This window comes from Oncorhynchus clarkii, chromosome 2 (assembly GCF_045791955.1).
Source record: "Oncorhynchus clarkii lewisi isolate Uvic-CL-2024 chromosome 2, UVic_Ocla_1.0, whole genome shotgun sequence".
NCBI lineage: Eukaryota > Metazoa > Chordata > Actinopteri > Salmoniformes > Salmonidae > Oncorhynchus > Oncorhynchus clarkii.
In genome coordinates this window covers 3912656-3931103 of record NC_092148.1, presented here as the reverse complement: position 1 = coordinate 3931103, position 18448 = coordinate 3912656, and the positions used below count along the sequence as shown (strand labels likewise).

Below are 18448 nucleotides of genomic sequence, written 5' to 3'. Positions count from 1 at the left end.
ATGTCCACTATACTGCCACATACAGATGTCCACTATACTGCCTATATATACTGCCACATACTGATGTATACTATACTGCCTATATATACTGCCACATACTGATGTATACTATACTGCCACATACTGATGTATACTATACTGCCTATATATACTGCCACATACTGATGTATACTATACTGCCACATACTGATGTATACTATACTGCCTATATATACTGCCACATACAGATGTCTACTATACTGCCACATACAGATGTATACTATACTGCCTATTTATACTGCCACATACAGATGTCCACTATACTGCCACATACAGATGTCCACTATACTGCCTATATATACTGCCACATACTGATGTATACTATACTGCCTATATATACTGCCACATACAGATGTCCACTATACTGCCTATATATACTGCCACATACTGATGTATACTATACTGCCTATACTACAGATGGTTCTGAGTAGTCCTCATGCTCAACAGGAAATGACACAGATATAGGAGTAATTCTTTTGGGACGTCTATTGCTGTCCTGATTTTACCCAAGTTGAATAATCAGAATGTCCTGATCTACCTGATACAGCCTGGATTCGAACCAGGTACTGCAGTGACGCCTCTGCGCCACTCGGGAGCCCCAGTTCTGTAACTATGTCCTATTGATGAAGATGAAATTGAAATGCCTGTTGAATCTTTGTTTTTGGGGGGGGGGGGGGGGGGGGTGGATATTCAACGTATTTCATTGAGAAACAGGAAAGTTCTCCATTTATAGGCCTAATCTGAACCTAATGGTGGTTCATAATCATCACACTTCCTGATCAACCGGCTCAACAAGTCCTTCCTTCCTGTCACTTCTATTATCCGTACTCATGAGATGTGTTGATCCAGAGTGGCTGGGCGAAGCAGCATTATACAACTACAACACACAACGCTGTTCACACTTCATAGCTACTGAATATAATCATGCATTCAAGTGGCACAAAACGTATTTGTGGTGACATGTTTATAAACATTTACGCAAAACGTTCTGAAGTTCAAAGAATTTATGGGGAAGCGAGTGAGAAGAAGAGAAAATAAAAGGTTATGCTGTTACTGTGTGAGATATACAGCTGGAGCAGAGATGGTGATGAGGACGGTCAAACACCTGCTGCTGTGTGACGTTATGCTGTTACTGTATGAGATATACAGCTGGAGCAGAGATGGTGATGAGGACGGTCAAACACGTGCTGCTGTGTGACGTTATGCTGTTACTGTATGAGATATACAGCTGGAGCAGAGATGGTGATGAGGACGGTCAAACACCTGCTGCTGTGTGACGTTATGCTGTTACTGTGTGAGATATACAGCTGCAGCAGAGATGGTGATGAGGACGGTCAAACACCTGCTGCTGTGTGACGTTATACTGTTACTGTATGAGCAAAACAGCTGCAGCAGAGATGGTGATGAGGACGGTCAAACACCTGCTGCTGTGTGACGTTATACTGTTACTGTATGAGATATACAGCTGGAGCAGAGATGGTGATGAGGACAGTCAAACACCTGCTGCTGTGTGACGTTATGCTGTTACTGTATGAGCAAAACAGCTGCAGCAGAGATGGTGATGAGGACGGTCAAACACCTGCTGAACGGTTTCTGAACGTAGCTTCTTCTCTGAGTCAGGCTGTGTGACGGTTTCTGAACGTAGCTTGTCAACGGGACAACATTAACAACAATAACCAAGGGTCAAAATAACCAGACATTCAACAATACCAATAAGCATAGAGGACATGTGCAGGTTGATTGGTCTGTCAGACAGTAGTAGCTGCCAACCCACAGCTCTCTGCGTCCTCCCCCAACAGGACGGGTAGCCTATCCTCATCAGAGAGGTCTTTGAAACCTTGAATAAGGGTTTCAAATTTGGGGAAATTACAATCTCTAATTGTTTTATATTTTTTACATTTTGTCAGGAAATGCAGCTCTGTCTCAGGTTCTGCTGTTGTACAGTGGTTGCACAGCCTTTCCTCTACAGGGAGCCAGGTTCTGCTGTTGTACAGTGGTTGCACAGCCTTTCCTCTACAGGGAGCCAGGTTATGCTGTGGTGCAGTGGTTGCACAGCCTTTCCTCTACAGGGAGCCAGGTTCTGCTGTGGTGCAGTGGTTGCACAGCCTTTCCTCTACAGGGAGCCAGGTTATGCTGTGGTGCAGTGGTTGCACAGCCTTTCCTCTACAGGGAGCCAGGTTCTGCTGTTGTGCAGTGGTTGCACAGCCTTTCCTCTACAGGGAGCCAGGTTCTGCTGTGGTGCAGTGGTTGCACAGCCTTTCCTCTACAGGGAGCCAGGTTCTGTTGTTGTGCAGTGGTTGCACAGCCTTTCCTCTACAGGGAGCCAGGTTCTGCTGTGGTGCAGTGTTTGCACAGCCTTTCCTCTACAGGGAGCCAGGTTCTGTTGTTGTGCAGTGGTTGCACAGCCTTTCCTCTACAGGGAGCCAGGTTATGCTGTTGTGCAGTGGTTGCACAGCCTTTCCTCTACAGGGAGCCAGGTTCTGTTGTTGTGCAGTGGTTGCACAGCCTTTCCTCTACAGGGAGCCAGGTTCTGCTGTGGTGCAGTGTTTGCACAGCCTTTCCTCTACAGGGAGCCAGGTTCTGTTGTTGTGCAGTGGTTGCACAGCCTTTCCTCTACAGGGAGCCAGGTTATGCTGTTGTGCAGTGGTTGCACAGCCTTTCCTCTACAGGGAGCCAGGTTCTGTTGTTGTGCAGTGGTTGCACAGCCTTTCCTCTACAGGGAGCCAGGTTCTGCTGTGGTGCAGTGGTTGCACAGCCTTTCCTCTAGGCTTCAGTGTGTTAGTAGAACAGGTTTGTGAACTGCAGGGAGCCAGGTTCTGCTGTGGTGCAGTGGTTGCACAGCCTTTCCTCTACAGGGAGCCAGGTTTTCCTGTGTCTACCCTTCTCAATGGCAAGGCTGTGGTCACTGAGCCTGTACTTTGTCAAGGTTTTTCTAAGGTTTTAATCAGATAGCACTGCATTTTGCTTTGTGTTTGTGCTTGTGTTTCCCAATAAGCAATATAGTTTTGTTTTGACTGTGTTATAATTTGGTTTATTCTGATTGATTGGATGTTCTGGTCCTTCAGTGTGTTAGTAGAACAGGTTTGTGAACTCAGCCCCAGGACCAGCTGGAGGAGGGGACTGAGGCTTCAGTGTGTTAGTAGAACAGGTTAGTGAACTCAGCCCCAGGACCAGCTGGATGAGGGGACTGAGGCTTCAGTGTGTTAGTAGAACAGGTTTGTGAACTCAGCCCCAGGACCAGCTGGATGAGGGGACTCTTTTCTTTGCTCAGCTCTTGCTATTGCAGGGCTTGGTGATGATATGAGAGGGGGTCACTGTATTTTAGATGTTTTTTGATTTTTTGAGTTTTTATTATTAGTGGATAATGGCCTAATTGTGCCCTGCATGCATTGTTTGTAGTTTTCCTCTGGACATGTAGGAGAATCTTACAGAACTCTGCATGCAGGGTTTCAATGGGGTGTTTGTCCCATTGGATGAAATCTTGTTTTGCAAGTGGACCCCACACCTCGCTGCCATAAAGTGCAATTGGTTCAATGACACATTAATTTTGTTTTAGCCACATTTGAATAGGTATTTCAATTTGTTTCTTAATGGCTTAGAATGCCCTGCGTGCTTTCTCTCTCACTGCCTCATTAAGGTGTCCAGTTGAACTTCTTTTTAAATAGTAATTGTAGTGTGTGCAGTACTCTATATATTGTGTACCAAACTGAGAACTTTGGTCTAATTCTCTGAAATCTGGATCTTCCCTGGAAAATCATTATTTTAGTATGTTTTGGGTTTACTGCCAGGTACCCTCTCGCGCGCTCTCTCTCTCTCAGCAGAACCTCTCTCTCTCTCTCTCTCTCTCTCTCTCTCTCTCGCTCTCTCTCTCCCTCTCACGCTCTCGCTCTCTCCCTCTCTCTCTCTAACGCTCTCTTCTCTCTCTCTCTCTCTCTCTCTCTCTCTCTCTCTCTCTCTCTCTCTCTCTCTCTCTCCCTCTCCCTCCCTCTCTCTCTCTGTTAGCGATACCTTCCCTAAACCTTCGCTGGAAATAAAGCAGTGAGTCAAGGCAAGTTTAAGAAAAATCACTCAGCAAGCATTCCTCCTTCCTCCATGGATGGCACATTTCTGTTCCCAGAACAGCTCAACATCTCCCTCATTCTTTTTGTTTGTTTTCTCCAAAAGTGGTCTGACCTCACTGGGACAAGTTGGGTAGGTTGTGTTAGGGAATAGGGTGTCATGTGGGATGAACCCCTTGATTCACTCTAAAGCCCATGAAGAAGATACAACTTCTAAAGAACCCTGTTTGATACCTTCGACTGCTCCTCTCCCAGCTGTGCTGGGTATCTTTGTTGATAAAGCCACATGAGCCGGACGAAGTCTGCTAGAGATTTCACTCACTCTGCTATTTCAACTTTGGGAGATACGGAGTCGTTTTGATGATGGTTTGTTGTTTTTTTTTTCTCTCTAAAGAAAGCGGTCTATTTACCTCCAGATATCCCAGAGCGATTAGCAGAATGCCATTATTATCTGATCTCAATGTAAACGCTCTCCCTCCAGCAGCACTGGTCTAACAGAATGTTCTGGTCTACAGCCAAGAAAACATGCATTGGCAACGACACCCAGAGCGACTGGCGGTGCCCTGCTTTACACTTCACACAATCTCTTTCTATCACACACACACACACACACACAGCCGACAGCAGACAGCAGACAGCAGACAGCAGCCAACCAAAGTCTGGAGAATCATCTAATGGGATGGATCTCAGCGCAGACAGGCAGCGCCTATGGAGCTACAGTCTGTTGGCACACACACACTCACACACACACACACACACACACACACACACACACACACACACACACACACACCTTTCTGGGCCACCCACTACTGAGCCTTTTCTCTGGCTCTCTCTCCCTCTCGCACACACACAGATGCACACACACACACGCACACACACACACACACACACAGACACACACACATTCACACAGTGCGCCTCATCCACAGCGGGCGGAGAGGGAACAAGATCATTATTCCCGGTCCTCGTCGCCCTAGCACCAACACACTTCCTGGTTTCACAGGCAGTAGGAAGCAGGCGAGACACCCAGGGAGCTTGTGTGTAACCGACAGGGGTGTGGAGTGAAGCCGACCTGGGTGTTAGTACTGTCTGTTAACCACATCCTGCTCTAGCTGCTCATACAGGAACCCCATACACTGATGACTGAACACGTTAACCTACTGACTGAATCATAACCCTCGATGACTGAACACATTAACCTACTGACTGAATCCTAACCCTCGTTGTCTAACTGATGACTGAACACATTAACCTACTGACTGAATCCTAACCCTCGATGACTGAACACAATAACCTACTGACTGAATCCTAAGCCTCGTTGTCTAACTGATGACTGAACACATTAACCTACTGACTGAATCCTAACCCTCGATGACTGAACACGTTAACCTACTGACTGAATCCTAACCCTCGTTGTCTAACTGATGACTGAACACATTAACCTACTGACTGAATCATAACCCTCGATGACTGAACACGTTAACCTACTGACTGAATCACAACCCTCGTTGTTTGACTGATGACTGAACACATTAACCTACTGACTGAATCACAACCCTCGTTGTTTGACTGATGACTGAACACATTAACCTACTGACTGAATCCTAACCCTCGTTGTCTAACTGATGACTGAACACATTAACCTACTGACTGAATCCTAACCCTCGATGACTGAACACATTAACCTACTGACTGAATCCTAACCCTCGTTGTCTAACTGATGACTGAACACATTAACCTACTGACTGAATCCTAACCCTCGATGACTGAACACATTAACCTACTGACTGAATCCTAACCCTTGATGACTGAACACGTTAACCTACTGACTGAATCACAACCCTCGTTGTCTAACTGATGACTGAACACATTAACCTACTGACTGAGAAACACAGGAGAAACACAGGAGAAACACAGGAGAAACACAGGAGAAACACAGGAGAAACACAGGAGAAATACAGGAGAAAGACAGGAGAAACACAGGAGAAACACAGGAGAAATACAGGAGAAACACTGGAGAAACACAGGAGAAATACTGGAGAAACACAGGAGAAACAGGAGAAACACAGGAGAAACATAGGAGAAACACAGGAGAAACACAGGAGAAACACAGGAGAAACACAGGAGAAACAAAGGAGAAACACAGGCGAAACACAGGAGAAACAAAGGAGAAACACAGGAGAAACACAGGATTAGGACCACAGTTACATCTCCAGCCTCAAAGTCTTCAGAAAGAAACGTGTGAGTGTAAAAATGCTTCCGTACAGGATATCAGACTGGCATGCAGGATGCCTTTTGTCCACTAGGGGCAGAATACTCAAACCTGTTAACAGCTGGCATGCAGGATGCCTTTTGTCCACTAGGGGCAGAATACTCAAACCTGTTAACAGCTGGCATGCAGGATGCCTTTTGTCCACTAGGGGCAGAATACTCAAACCTGTTAACAGCTGGCATGCAGGATGCCTTTTGTCCACTAGGGGCAGAATACTCAAACCTGTTAACAGCTGACATGCAGGATGCCTTTAGTCCACTAGGGGCAGAATACTCAAACCTGTAACAGCTGGCATGTAGGATGCCTTTTGTCCACTAGGGGCAGAATACTCAAACCTGTTAACAGCTGGCATGCAGGATGCCTTTTGTCCACTAGGGGCAGAATACTCAAACCTGTTAACAGCTGGCATGCAGGATGCCTTTTGTCCACTAGGGGCAGAATACTCAAACCTGTTAACAGCTGGCATGCAGGATGCCTTTTGTCCACTAGGGGCAGAATACTCAAACTTGTTAACAGCTGACTTGCAGGATGCCTTTTGTCCATTAGGGGCAGAATACTCAAACCTGTTAACAGCTGGCATGCAGGATGCCTTTTGTCCACTAGGGGCAGAATACTCAAACCTGTTAACAGCTGACATGCAGGATGCCTTTTGTCCACTAGGGGCAGAATACTCAAACCTGTAACAGCTTGTAGTAGAGAAATGAAACGGTAACATTTTACATCTGGGCATGAATGACCTCATTGGCTCTTCTCGGGTTTGGCACATTAGTATGTTTCTGGGAGGTCACTGGGTACATGTTTATGACAGTCTATAAACTGCCAGTCAGAGCTAAAGTACAAAAGTACACACACGCTGAAAAATATGATTTATTTAATTTGATTTATTTCACCTTTATTTAACTAGGCAAGTCAGTTAAAGAACAAATTCTTATTTACAATGACGACCTACCAAAAGGCAAAAGGCCTCCTGCGGGAACGGGGACTGGGATTTAAAAATATATATATTGACTGATATATATATATATTGATATTGATATATATATCAAATCAAATCAAATCAAATTTTATTGGTCACATACACATGGTTAGCAGATGTTAATGTGAGTGTAGCGAAATGCTTGTGCTTCTAGTTCCGACAATGCAGTAATAACCAACGAGTAATCTAGCTAACAATTCCAAAACTACTACCTTATAGACACAAGTGTAAAGGGGATAAAGAATATGTACATAAGGATATATGAATGAGTGATGGTACAGAGCAGCATAGGCAAGATACAGTAGATGGAGTACAGTATATACATATGAGATGAGTATGTAAACAAAGTGGCATAGTTAAAGTGGCTAGTGATACATGTATTACATAAGGATACAGTCGATGATATAGAGTACAGTATATACGTATGCATATGAGATGAATAATGTAGGGTATGTCAACATTATATTAGGTAGCATTGTTTAAAGTGGCTAGTGATATATTTTACATAATTTCCCATCAATTCCCATTATTAAAGTGGCTGGAGTTGAGTCAGTGTGTTGGCAGCAGCCACTCAATGTTAGTGGTGGCTGTTTAACAGTCTGATGGCCTTGAGATAGAAGCTGTTTTTCAGTCTCTCGGTCCCAGCTTTGATGCACCTGTACTGACCTCGACTTCTGGATGATAGCGGGGTGAACAGGCAGTGGCTCGGGTGGTTGTTGTCCTTGATGATCTTTATGGCCTTTATGGCCTATATATATATATATAGGACAAAACACACATCACGATAAGAGAGGCACCACAACACTACGTAAAGAGAGACCTTAGACAACAACATAGCATGGTAGCGGCTGATTGGGGGGGGGGGGGGGGGGGACCATGTAGAACGGCACTAGCAGAGGGCTGGAGGTTACCACTAGATAACGGTTGTAGAACAGCACTAGCAGAGGGCTGGAGGTTACCACTAGATAACGGTTGTAGAACAGCACTAGCAGAGGGCTGGAGGTTACCACTAGATAACGGTTGTAGAACAGCACTAGCAGAGGGCTGGAGGTTACCACTAGATAACGGATGTAGAACAGCACTAGCAGAGGGCTGGAGGTTAACACTAGATAACGGTTGTAGAACAGCACTAGCAGAGGGCTGGAGGTTACCACTAGATAACGGTTGAAGAACAGCACTAGCAGAGGGCTGGAGGTTACCACTAGATAACGGTTGTAGAACAGCACTAGCAGAGGGCTGGAGGTTACCACTAGATAACGGTTCATGGGGGGGACCATGTAGAACAGCACTAGCAGAGGGCTGGAGGTTACCACTAGATAACGGTTCATGGGGGGGACCATGTAGAACAGCACTAGCAGAGGGCTGGAGGTTACCACTAGATAACAGTTCATGGGGGGGACCATGTAGAACAGCACTAGCAGAGGGCTGGAGGTTACCACTAGATAACAGTTCATGGGGGGGACCATGTAGAACAGCACTAGCAGAGGGCTGGAGGTTACCACTAGATAACAGTTCATGGGGGGGACCATGTAGAACAGCACTAAAAGAGGGCTGGAGGTTACCACTAGATAACTGTTGTAGAACAGCACTAGCAGAGGGCTGGAGGTTACCACTAGATAACGGTTGTAGAACAGCACTAGCAGAGGGCTGGAGAATACCACTAGATAACGGTTGTAGAACAGCACTAGCAGAGGGCTGGAGGTTACCACTAGATAACGGTTGAAGAACAGCACTAGCAGAGGGCTGGAGGTTACCACTAGATAACGGATGTAGAACAGCACTAGCAGAGGGCTGGAGGTTACCACTAGATAACGGTTGTAGAACAGCACTAGCAGAGGGCTGGAGGTTACCACTAGATAACGGTTCATGGGGGGGACCATGTAGAACAGCACTAGCAGAGGGCTGGAGAATACCACTAGATAACGGTTCAGCCACCAAGTCTGTCCGGCCAGAACAAGTCCGGGGTTGTCTTTACAGCCCATTTATTCCACATTTATACACTACCATTCAAAAAGTTTGGAGTTCTGAACGGTAGTGTGGGTTCACCAGTCCTCTGTGTTGACGGCTGCCAGAGGGCGAGAGGTTACCATGTAGAACGGTAGTGTGGGTTCACCAGTCCTCTGTGTTGACGGCTGCCAGAGGGCGAGAGGTTACCATGTAGAACGGTAGTGTGGGTTCACCAGTCCTCTGTGTTGACGGCTGCCAGAGGGCGAGAGGTTACCATGGAGAACGGTAGTGTGGGTTCACCAGTCCTCTGTGTTGACGGCTGCCAGTGGGCGAGAGGTTATCATGTAGAACGGTAGTGTGGGTTCACCAGTCCTCTGTATTGACGGCTACCAGAGGGCGAGAGGTTACCATGTAGAACGGTAGTGTGGGTTCACCAGTCCTCTGTGTTGACGGCTGCCAGAGGGCGAGAGTGTAACATACGTGGTTCAACGGAAGGAACAGAAATAATTACTGATTAATTACTAATTAATAATTAATGAGATCACATAGAAAACATACAGGCCCATAGACTAGACTGTGGAGATATGCATGTTTCTATATATTAGACCAGATTACATAGGAAACATACAGGCCCATAGACTAGACTGTGGAGATATACATGTTTCTATATAGTAGACCAGATTACATAGAAAACATAGACTAGACTGTGGAGATATACATGTTTCTATATAGTAGACCAGATTACATAGAAAACATACAGGCCCATAGACTAGACTGTGGAGATGTACATGTTTCTATATAGTAGACCAGATTACATGGAAAACATAGACTAGACTGTGGATATGTACATGTTTCTATATAGTAGACCAGATTACATGGAAAACATAGACTAGACTGTGGAGATATACATGCTTCTATATAGTAGACCAGATTACATGGAAAACATAGACTAGACTGTGGAGATGTACATGTTGTTATACAGTAGACCAGATTACATAGAAAACACTGTGGAGATATACATGAACCGAAACATTAACGTAATGAAACAGAGGTCTGTGTATCTGCACGAGACCACGACCAACGTGGAATAGTGACTCATCAACGTGGAATAGTGACTGACCAATGTGGAATAGTGACTGACCAACGTGGAATAGTGACTCATCAACGTGGAATAGTGACTGATCAACGTAGAATAGTGACGGACCAACGTGGAATACCGCCTGGTATGGCAACTGCACCGCCCTCAACCTGTAAGGCTCTCCAGAGGGTAGTGAGGTCTGCACAACGCATCACCGGGGGCAAACTACCTGCCCTCCAGGACACCTACACCACCCGATGTCACAGGAAGGCCATAAAGATCATCAAGGACATCAACCACCCGAGCCACTGCCTGTTCACCCCGCTATCATCCAGAAGGCGAGGTCAGTACAGGTGCATCAAAGCTGGGACCGAGAGACTGAAAAACAGCTTCTATCTCAAGGCCATCAGACTGTTAAACAGCCACCACTAACACTGAGTGGCTGCTGCCAACACACTGACACTGACTCAACTCCAGCCACTTTAATAATGGGAATTGATGGGAAATGATGTAAATATATCACTAGCCACTTTAAACAATGCTACCTTATATAATGTTACTTACCCTACATTATTCATCTCATATGCATACGTATATACTGTACTCTATATCATCGACTGTATCCTTATGTAATACATGTATCACTAGCCACTTTAAACTATGCCACTTTGTTTACATACTCATCTCATTTGTACATACTGTACTCGATACCATCTACTGTATCTTGCCTATGCTGCTCTGTACCATCACTCATTCATATATCCTTATGTACATATTCTTTATCCCCTTACACTGTGTACAAGACAGTAGTTTTGGAATTGTTAGTTAGATTACTTGTTATTACTGCATTGTCGGAACTAGAAGCACAAGCATTTCGCTACACTCGCATTAACATCTGCTAACCATGTGTATGTGACAAATACAATTTGATTTGATTTGATTTGATTTTAGTGACTGACCAACGTGTAATAGTGACTGACCAACATGGAATAGTGACTGACCAACATGGAATAGTGACTGACCAACATGGAATAGTGACAGCGCCATGTGGAATAGTGACTGATCAACGTGGAATAGTGACAGATCAATGTGGAATAGTGACAGATCAACGTGGAATAGTGACTGATCAACGTGGAATAGAGACAGATCAATGTGGAATAGTGACTGACCAACATGGAATAGTGACTGACCAATGTGGAATAGTGACTGACCAATGTGGAATAGTGACTGACCAATGTGGAATAGTGACTGACCAACGTGGAATAGTGACAGATCAACATGGAATAGTGACAGATCAATGTGGAATAGTGACAGACGAACGTGGAATAGTGACTGATCAACATAGAATAGTGACAGATCAATGTGGAATAGTGACTGACCAACATGGAATAGTGACTGACCAACATGGAATAGTGACTGCGCCACAAGGAAAGGCTAAATGTACCACGTGCTACATAAGGCTTCACACACGGTAGTGTTACGAAACCGAGAACAGCCTTCTGGTATTGTTGCACTGGCTTTGTCTAGTGGGTCCTAGACCTACTTACTGTAACCTGAATCAATGTGTGCATTTATGTGAGAAATCAGCGTTTGAGGACCGTGTATGATGCACATGTTCCCAAGAGACAGCAACTTCCTGAGTCCAGGGCCAGCTCCGTCTTGACCTCTGGGTCGGCCAATCCAAGAGGACTATTATTAGTTCAGATGATGATGAAAAGGACAAATGCCAAACTAAAGAATCCAAAACAAAGGAAAAGCCTCAAGTCCACTGAACAAACCCAGCAGTCCAAGAAGTCCACTGAACAAACCCAGCAGCCCAACAAGTCCACTGAACAAACCCAGCAGTCCAACAAGTCCACTGAACAAACCCAGCAGCCCAACAAGTCCACTGAACAAACCCAGCAGTCCAACAAGTCCACTGAACAAACCCAGCAGTCCAACAAGTCCACTGAACAAACCCAGCAGTCCAACAAGTCCACTGAACAAACCCAGCAGCCCAACAAGTCCACTGAACAAACCCAGCAGTCCAACAAGTCCACTGAACAAACCCAGCAGTCCAACAAGTCCACTGAACAAACCCAGCAGTCCAACAAGTCCACTGAACAAACCCAGCAGTCCAACAAGTCCACTGAACAAACCCAGCAGTCCAACAAGTCCGCTGAACAAACCCAGCAGTCCAACAAGTCCACTGAACAAACCCAGCAGTCCAACAAGTCCACTGAACAAACCCAGCAGCCCAACAAGTCCACTGAACAAACCCAGCAGTCCAACAAGTCCACTGAACAAACCCAGCAGTCCAACAAGTCCACTGAACAAACCCAGCAGCCCAACAAGTCCACTGAACAAACCCAGCAGCCCAACAAGTCCACTGAACAAACCCAGCAGTCCAACAAGTCCACTGAACAAACCCAGCAGCCCAACAAGTCCACTGAACAAACCCAGCAGTCCAATAAGTCCACTGAACAAACCCAGCAGCCCAACAAGTCCACTGAACAAACCCAGCAGTCCAACAAGTCCACTGAACAAACCCAGCAGTCCAACAAGTCCACTGAACAAACCCAGCAGCCCAACAAGTCCACTGAACAAACCCAGCAGTCCAACAAGTCCACTGAACAAACCCAGCAGTCCAACAAGTCCACTGAACAAACCCAGCAGTCCAACAAGTCCACTGAACAAACCCAGCAGTCCAACAAGTCCACTGAACAAACCCAGCAGTCCAACAAGTCCACTGAACAAACCCAGCAGCCCAACAAGTCCACTGAACAAACCCAGCAGTCCAACAAGTCCACTGAACAAACCCAGCAGTCCAACAAGTCCACTGAACAAACCCAGCAGCCCAACAAGTCCACTGAACAAACCCAGCAGTCCAACAAGTCCACTGAACAAACCCAGCAGTCCAACAAGTCCACTGAACAAACCCAGCAGCCCAACAAGTCCACTGAACAAACCCAGCAGTCCAACAAGTCCACTGAACAAACCCAGCAGTCCAACAAGTCCACTGAACAAACCCAGCAGTCCAACAAGTCCACTGAACAAACCCAGCAGCCCAACAAGTCCACTGAACAAACCCAGCAGTCCAACAAGTCCACTGAACAAACCCAGCAGTCCAACAAGTCCACTGAACAAACCCAGCAGTCCAACAAGTCCACTGAACAAACCCAGCAGCCCAACAAGTCCACTGAACAAACCCAGCAGCCCAACAAGTCCACTGAACAAACCCAGCAGTCCAACAAGTCCACTGAACAAACCCAGCAGTCCAACAAGTCCACTGAACAAACCCAGCAGCCCAACAAGTCCACTGAACAAACCCAGCAGCCCAACAAGTCCACTGAACAAACCCAGCAGTCCAACAAGTCCACTGAACAAACCCAGCAGCCCAACAAGTCCACTGAACAAACCCAGCAGTCCAACAAGTCCACTGAACAAACCCAGCAGCCCAACAAGTCCACTGAACAAACCCAGCAGTCCAACAAGTCCACTGAACAAACCCAGCAGCCCAACAAGTCCACTGAACAAACCCAGCAGCCCAACAAGTCCACTGAACAAACCCAGCAGTCCAACAAGTCCACTGAACAAACCCAGCAGCCCAACAAGTCCACTGAACAAACCCAGCAGTCCAACAAGTCCACTGAACAAACCCAGCAGCCCAACAAGTCCACTGAACAAACCCAGCAGTCCAACAAGTCCACTGAACAAACCCAGCAGCCCAACAAGTCCATTAAACCAACCCAGAGAGAGAGAGAGAGAGGGGGGAGTGGGGGGAGAGAGAGAGAGCGGGGGAGAGAGAGGGGGGGGGGTGAGGGGGGAGAGGGGGGGAGAGAGAGAGAGGGGGTGGGGAGAGTGGGGGGAGAGAGAGAGAGATGGGGGGAAGAGAGAGAGAGAGAGAGAGAGAGAGAGAGAGAGAGAGAGAGAGAGAGAGAGAGAGAGAGAGAGGGGCTCCGTGTCACTCTGTGCCACACACACAGGTCACTGTATCAACGAAACACAATGGTATTCTTTACACCTGTCAGCCTGCCACCACACCTACATGATGTATAATTTATCTCCTTTCATTATTCAAACCAGCACTGGTAGTGACAGCTATCGCCTTGCAGCGCTCTGTGTGTGTGCGTGTGTGTGTGTGCGTGTGCGTGCGTGTGTGTGTGTGTGTGCGTTGCGCGTGGCAGCAGCAGCTTTAACAGAGTGCCTCCAGTATTTCACACAGCTCATTGTCTTTGTAGTGTGACACATCACTGGCTGTTTTAACAGAGTGGTAGACAAGGAGAGGATCAGGCTCGCAAGGCAACGCTACAGATACATTAGAGATGCATGTCTTTCTGCTTCCTGTAAACTGGGGTCTGGGGATGGGCTCGTGGTGGTGGGAGAGAGGGGCGAGGCCGACACACCGTGAAGGACTAGGGGCCATCGGAGGTACTAGGTAACTCTATGGTAGGTGGTGTAGACTGGCCATAATGAGAGAAGGCATAGCATCAGATGTCTGCTGTAGCACCTTGAAGAGTTAGACAAGGTGTCAGACCATCACAGAATTTCTACAGCACAATTCTAGCTACCTTTATCACAAATTCAGTGAAAAGAGGATGTATTAAAAAATCTAAACAGGGTATATCTGTCTGTTTGTGCCATATGTTATTGTGTAGAAGGAATAACGACTTCTTAGACATTCAATGAAACCAAAACCTCGGCCCCAACATCAATACAGTCACTATCAAACAGGGTTGGGGTCAATTCCATTTTCATTTCCAGTCCATTCAGAAATAAAACCAAAATTCCAATTGAAAAGCATTGAATAGAATTGACATGTTAAGTGTAGTTCCTGAATTGACTGGATTTAAATGGAATTTGACCTCGACCCTGCTATCAAACTATCAAACTAGGCTGACAACATTAATCATGTCATGAGTGTTCCAGGGTAACCCAGTGCTGTAATGATGTCATGAGTGTTCCAGGGTAACCCAGTGTTGTAATGATGTCATGAGTGTTCCAGGGTAACCCAGTGTTGTAATGATGTCATGAGTGTTCCAGGGTAACCCAGTGTTGTAATGATGTCATGAGTGTTCCAGGGTAACCCAGTGTTGTAATGATGTCATGAGTGTTCCAGGGTAACCCAGTGCTGTAATGATGTCATGAGTGTTCCAGGGTAACCCAGTGCTGTAATGATGTCATGAGTGTTCCAGGGTAACCCAGTGTTGTAATGATGTCATGAGTGTTCCAGGGTAACCAAGTGCTGTAATGATGTCATGAGTGTTCCATGGTAACCAAGTGCTGTAATGATGTCATGAGTGTTCCAGGGTAACCCAGTGTTGTATTGATGTCATGAGTGTTCCAGGGTAACCCAGTGTTGTAATGATGTCATGAGTGTTCCATGGTAACCAAGTGCTGTAATGATGTCATGAGTGTTCCATGGTAACCAAGTGCTGTAATGATGTCATGAGTGTTCCATGGTAACCAAGTGCTGTAATGATGTCATGAGTGTTCCATGGTAACCAAGTGCTGTAATGATGTCATGAGTGTTCCAGGGTAACCCAGTGTGCTGTAATGATGTCATGAGTGTTCCAGGGTAACCCAGTGTTGTAATGATGTCATGAGTGTTCCAGGGTAACCCAGTGTTGTAATGATGTCATGAGTGTTCCAGGGTAACCCAGTGTTGTAATGATGTCATGAGTGTTCCAGGGTAACCCAGTGTTGTAATGATGTCATGAGTGTTCCATGGTAACCAAGTGCTGTAATGATGTCATGAGTGTTCCAGGGTAGCCCAGTGCTGTAATGATGTCATGAGTGTTCCAGAGTAACCAAGTGCTGTAATGATGTCATGAGTGTTCCAGGGTAACCAAGTGCTGTAATGATGTCATGAGTGTTCCATGGTAACCAAGTGCTGTAATGATGTCATGAGTGTTCCAGAGTAACCAAGTGCTGTAATGATGTCATGAGTGTTCCATGGTAACCAAGTGCTGTAATGATGTCATGAGTGTTCCAGGGTAGCCCAGTGTTGTAATGATGTCATGAGTGTTCCAGGGTAACCCAGTGTTGTAATGATGTCATGAGTGTTCCAGGGTAACCCAGTGTTGTAATGATGTCATGAGTGTTCCAGGGTAACCCAGTGTTGTAATGATGTCATGAGTGTTCCAGGGTAACCCAGTGCTGTAATGATGTCATGAGTGTTCCAGGGTAACCCAGTGCTGTAATGATGTCATGAGTGTTCCAGGGTAACCCAGTGTTGTAATGATGTCATGAGTGTTCCAGGGTAACCAAGTGCTGTAATGATGTCATGAGTGTTCCATGGTAACCAAGTGCTGTAATGATGTCATGAGTGTTCCAGGGTAACCCAGTGTTGTATTGATGTCATGAGTGTTCCAGGGTAACCCAGTGTTGTAATGATGTCATGAGTGTTCCATGGTAACCAAGTGCTGTAATGATGTCATGAGTGTTCCATGGTAACCAAGTGCTGTAATGATGTCATGAGTGTTCCATGGTAACCAAGTGCTGTAATGATGTCATGAGTGTTCCATGGTAACCAAGTGCTGTAATGATGTCATGAGTGTTCCAGGGTAACCCAGTGTGCTGTAATGATGTCATGAGTGTTCCAGGGTAACCCAGTGTTGTAATGATGTCATGAGTGTTCCAGGGTAACCCAGTGTTGTAATGATGTCATGAGTGTTCCAGGGTAACCCAGTGTTGTAATGATGTCATGAGTGTTCCAGGGTAACCCAGTGTTGTAATGATGTCATGAGTGTTCCATGGTAACCAAGTGCTGTAATGATGTCATGAGTGTTCCAGGGTAGCCCAGTGCTGTAATGATGTCATGAGTGTTCCAGAGTAACCAAGTGCTGTAATGATGTCATGAGTGTTCCAGGGTAACCAAGTGCTGTAATGATGTCATGAGTGTTCCATGGTAACCAAGTGCTGTAATGATGTCATGAGTGTTCCAGAGTAACCAAGTGCTGTAATGATGTCATGAGTGTTCCATGGTAACCAAGTGCTGTAATGATGTCATGAGTGTTCCAGGGTAGCCCAGTGTTGTAATGATGTCATGAGTGTTCCAGGGTAACCCAGTGTTGTAATGATGTCATGAGTGTTCCAGGGTAACCCAGTGTTGTAATGATGTCATGAGTGTTCCAGGGTAACCCAGTGTTGTAATGATGTCATGAGTGTTCCAGGGTAACCCAGTGTTGTAATGATGTCATGAGTGTTCCAGGGTAACCCAGTGTTGTAATGATGTCATGAGTGTTCCAGTGTAACCCAGTGTTGTAATGATGTCATGAGTGTTCCAGGGTAACCCAGTGTTGTAATGATGTTCGTGAGTGTTCCAGGGTAACCCAGTGTTGTAATGGTGTCATGAGTGTTACAGTTTAACCAAGTTTTGTAATGATGTCATGAGTGTTACAGTTTAACCAAGTGTTGTAACGATGTCATGAGTGTTCCAGGGTAACCCAGTGTTGTAATGATGTCATGAGTGTTCCAGTGTAGCCCAGTGTTGTAATGATGTCATGAGTGTTCCAGTGTAACTCATGCCCTCTGGGACTCCCAATCACGGCCGGATGTGATACAGCCTGATTTAATTCTATATCTCGCTCAAGACAGGACAGAATCCCTGGAAACAATACCACTGTCCCAGCAAATCAACACACACACACATCTGGGGTAGTGACAGCACACACACACACACACACACACACACACACAACACACACACACACACACACACACACACACACACACACACACACACACACACACACACACACACACACACACACACACATCTGGGGTAGTGACAGCACACACACACACACACATCTGGGGCAGTGACAGTACACACACACACATCTGGGGCAGTGACAGCACACACACACACATCTGGGGTAGTGACAGCACACACACACACATCTGGGGCAGTGACAGCACACACACATCTGGGGTAGTGACAGCACACACACACACACATCTGGGGCAGTGACAGCACACACACATCTGGGGCAGTGACACAGCACACACACACACATCTGGGGCAGTGACAGCACACACACATCTGGGGCAGTGACGGCACACACACACACATCTGGGGCAGTGACAGCACA

The 18448-nt window shown here is 46.1% G+C and overlaps 1 long non-coding RNA gene across 2 annotated transcripts in view; it reads right to left on the bottom strand.

Annotated features, from left to right (window-relative positions):
• LOC139378795 (uncharacterized) overlaps window positions 1-18448 on the bottom strand; it is a 201084-nt gene that overhangs the window by 158279 nt on the left and 24357 nt on the right. The window contains exon 3 of one of the 2 annotated variants that reach the window (XR_011628330.1): window positions 9662-9748. The exons of the other annotated variant lie outside the window; for it this stretch is intronic. This is a non-coding gene — a long non-coding RNA (uncharacterized lncRNA). Of the gene's footprint in view, window positions 1-9661; window positions 9749-18448 lie in introns of those variants that run through there. 2 annotated transcript variants of the gene reach the window in all.